Source organism: Cicer arietinum, chromosome 6 (genome assembly GCF_000331145.2).
Source record: "Cicer arietinum cultivar CDC Frontier isolate Library 1 chromosome 6, Cicar.CDCFrontier_v2.0, whole genome shotgun sequence".
Classification (NCBI taxonomy): Eukaryota; Viridiplantae; Streptophyta; class Magnoliopsida; order Fabales; family Fabaceae; genus Cicer; species Cicer arietinum.
In genome coordinates, this window is record NC_021165.2 from 12,058,340 (window position 1) to 12,062,995 (window position 4,656).

General features: G+C 27.8%; 1 pseudogene; it reads left to right on the plus strand.

The window, feature by feature from the left end:
* The first annotated feature begins 3,391 nt into the window (after positions 1-3,391).
* The window catches only part of LOC101501831 (isoflavone 2'-hydroxylase-like), a 1,856-nt pseudogene continuing 591 nt past the window's right edge, over positions 3,392-4,656 (plus strand).

A 4,656-nucleotide genomic window follows, 5' to 3' on the forward strand; every position in this document is an offset into this window, starting at 1 on the left:
ATATATATTAACATTTTAAAAGGCAAAATCATTATTTGAAATTAAATTTAAACAACCACGTGAATAATTTTGTCTTTGCATTATTTTAAATAAAGAGTTATTATTAATTATTATTATTATTATATTTTTTTATTTCTTCTAAATTCAAAATTTACTCTTACAATAATTTCTCTCAGTGTTTGAATAGGATGATCTTCAAAACATCGTTTATTCCATTCCGTTCATCTCCACTACTTCCGGTCTACTCCATCCAAATCATTTAAAAATATCTTAACATAAGGTTAAATTGTTGGAGTAGAGAATCCAATTCACTCTATTTTTTGGACATTTTCTTTGTCGCAGTCGTTGTCTTCTTCCCATGCGTCCTAGAGAAAAATATGAAGGTGAAATACTATTAAGAAATGTTATAAACATAGAGCAACAATTCTTACCTCCACCGTGTGGTAACGCCAAAACCATTGCATAAATAACATCATTTTCCGAAAGTGAAATATTTACTAAAGACAAACATTTGTGTAAGATGGCCTATATGCTAAATGCTAAATGTAAAAGTGTCTCAATCTACTAGAGAATACTATGATAACGTGTATATAAGTCACCACAAGAGACGCGTGGATGACAAGGTGTTTCGTGTCACGAGTAATGCTAATAACAATTTCTTTTAACATTCTTTTTACATCATTCACTGTTTCTTGAATGAAATTTATAGTGTATTATATCACTTTATGATAACATGTACCTGTATTTTAACCGATTAAAAAACGAAAATAAAAAAAAAAACATCGTTAACATTACTCTCTTATCATAATAAAATATTAGTTAGTTTTTTTCAATGATTTTCATTTGAAAATTTGGTTGATCCTTTCATATTCAATCAAGTTTTTCCATTTACAAGGTTGAAAGTTTTCTTATAAACAAAAGATTATTAAAGAAATACTATATTACAATTCTACTTAGACCCATATAACTTTAGTGTAATATAATTACAATTCTACTTAGACCCATATAACTTTAGTGTGTGTATATTAATTTATAAATTATTCTTGAAGAAATTTATTTTATTGACAAATATTAATAGTTAATTTATTAGAAAAAATATTAACCTTAGATCTTATAATTCATTATACTTTTAGATGTTTCATTCCAAACTACTAGACTGATTTTTAGTGCTTCGGGGGATATTCTGACGTTGAAATGGTCATAAAAGGACGATGCAAATGTACAACGACCAATATGTCTTATTACTTCAATAGAGATGCCGGCAAATGAATAATCCTATGTTGAACTTTATCATTATAATGTCGATGATAGGAACACACAATTTGCTCACAACACGTAAACAAAATTAATATGTCCAAAAGATGACATTAATTACTTAACATAGTTAAAATTATATAAATCTTAAGTCATAGAGAGAAGGGCAATGACAATGTAAATGAATTAAGTACTTAAATAATATATTGTGAAACATCAAATGTTTACTATTTTTTCGAATTTCTAAAATTTAAGGTGAAAAAATAGTATCTAAGTTTAAAGTAGAGACTTAAAATTCATTAAAAGCTTTTAAAAATTTACATTTGTTTCATTCAATATCATAAATAGAGATTAAACTCGCAATTTAAAATAAATATTTACATTAACTATTACTAATCGTACATCATACTCACGGGACAGTTTTTACTTTAAAGTTGGAGGTATGTATTAAAAATCATACATGAGATGATTTATAATTGTTTGATAGTAGTCCCTCTCAACGGCGGATGCATGTATAAAGTATTGGTTGGGGCAGTTGTCCCCACATATGAAAAATGTAAAAAAATTCTCCCTATTATTGTCTCCACAAAATAATAATTTTATGAAAATAAATAAATGTAAAAAATTATAAAACAAAATAAAATAAAATAAAATAATATTGATATTAATTTTAATTGTTTATCCTTCTATTTATACACCAAACATACAAGGTGATACAAAGAAAAATAATTTTATACATCAAATATATACAAGGTAATATGAAAAAAAAAACATTATATTTACACCGTTGAACACATTAAAGATTACTTTGGAGAATTTTGTCCATAAAATTATGAATTTTATAAAAAAAAATTAATTTTATTTATTTATTTATTTAATAGATATATTATAGACGATTTTTTGCTTCATAAAGTTTTTAGATTCACAATTATAAACAAAATTAAATGATATTAGTGTGTAATCCGTGCGTCGCACGAAGATAAATTATGACATAAACTAAATTTAGTCTTGAGATTTTATAATTCTCTAACATAAACCAATTCTTGATTATTCAAATTGTCATCACATTATTCTAAATGATTAGAAAGATTCAACAAAAATGTCAAACTTCTATAACTAGATAGTGAAATGAGATTCCATTTACTAAAGAGTATTTTGTAAAATTTATGGTAAACTTGATCCATTAAGAATTGTACATCCATCAATAAACGAAAGATAATTAACAAATTTTTTTTTAGTGAGTAAAGAGGTTCTATACGAACGGTTGTTTGATTTTTTCGTAGTTGATTGAAATTTGAAATTGTGACTATATGATTGCATGTAATACTAAATACTTGTGAGATAAAAACAATAATTTAATCACAAAAATAAAGGAAGCCCCAAAGACAATTAAGTTTGATTGTTTCTCAATTTTTATTGTTAGCTTTTCTGTTTGTTTACACTCATTTTGATTTTTGTTTCTATCACTTAAAGCATGCATGTAAGGGGATCAATTACGACTGATTATTTTAAATTTAAACACAATAATACAATAATAATAATATAAAACAATAATTTGAAGTGGTGATTGTTAAAATAATATTTTAAAAATTAAAACAAGCTTAAAAACTTAAAATATGAACTAATCCCCTAATAATTGCCAAATGACAAGCTTGCCATAAAACAATGTTTACAATATTATTATGTAAATTAAAATGTGAACTAATCTCCTAATGATTGCCAAATGGCAAACTTGCCATAAATCAATACTTACAATATTATTATGTTTAGAAGATAGTTGATGCCCAGTCATTTCACCTTTTCCGTTTGTTAACATTTGTTTTTTCTTTCAAAAAAACTGTCCAATCGTGGATATATGTCTTTTTTTTTTTTTTTATTCTCTAACTAACTTTTCAACTTTCAATAAAAAGACTTTTTTTCTTTCAAAAAATTGACAGTACATGCAATTGATTGCATAACTTATTATTTAATTCTTCAAATAAAAAGAAATTAAATAAAAATTGAATTAATAACGAATAAATCAATTAGATTTGATTAATAGAAACTTAATTACTATAATAATAAACTTAAAATATAAACTAATCTCCTAATGATTGTGAAATGGCAAACTTGACATAAAACAATGGTTACAATATTATTATGTATATTTTGTTGGGTAGAGATACCATTTCCCATAATTTGTACCATATGAGCAAATGCAAAAGAATGCCATGGCATGCAAGCATGCAAGGTAATTCGGCAATAGGCTATGACTCTTATTATATAAGCATTTGAGAAGCACAATATTACAAAACCACATCAAGAGCCATGGACATGATTTCCCTCTTCTCCTACTCTCTCTTCTATCTTGTTCTATTTTTCATCTTCAACCTTCTCTTCAAATCAAGAATATTCAAAAACCTCCCACCAGGTCCACCTTCACTTCCCATAATTGGCAACCTTCACCACCTCAAACGTCCCCTCCACCACACCTTCAAAGAACTCACTAAAAAATACGGTGATGTCATTTCTCTTTGGTTTGGTTCACGCCTTGTGGTCGTTGTGTCTTCACCATCTATATTCCAAGAATGCTTCACTAAAAACGACATCGTTCTAGCAAATAGGCCACGTTTTCTCTCAGGTAAATACATATTTTACAATTATACTACTTTAGGAACCTCCTCTTACGGTGAGCATTGGCGCAATCTTCGCCGCATTACTACCATTGACGTCCTTTCAAACCACCGCATCAATAGTTTCTCTGAAATCCGAAGGGATGAAACTCAAAGGCTTATTAAAAAGTTGGCTGAGGATTCATCAAAGGATTTTGTCCAAGTTGAACTTAGTTCAAGATTCTATGATATGACTTTTAATAACATAATGAGAATGATTTCCGGTAAAAGATACTACGGAGATGATTGTGACATGACAGATGTAGAAGAAGCTAAGGAATTTAGAGCCATGGTGAGTGATTTGTTGAAGTTGTCATGGGCAAATAATAAGAATGATTTCATGCCAATACTAAGGTTGATTGACTATGAAAATTTGGAGAAGAGGTTAAAGAAGATAAGTAGCAAAACCGATAGTTTCTTGAGAGGACTGATTGAAGAACATCGCAACAAAAAGCAACATACAGATACCATGATTGATCATCTTCTATGTTTACAAGAATCACAACCTGAATATTATACTGATCAAATCATCAAAGGCCTTGTGCTGGTAATATATATAATAATATACTTATTTTTCATATATAAACATCATTAATTAATTACCATTTGTAATATAATATATATGATGATGTAGGGTATGCTTCTTGCTGGAACAGACTCATCTGCTGTAACTTTAGAGTGGGCATTATCTTGTGTGTTGACAAATCCAGAAGTGCATAAGATGGCAATGTATGAACTGGAAAGTCATGTA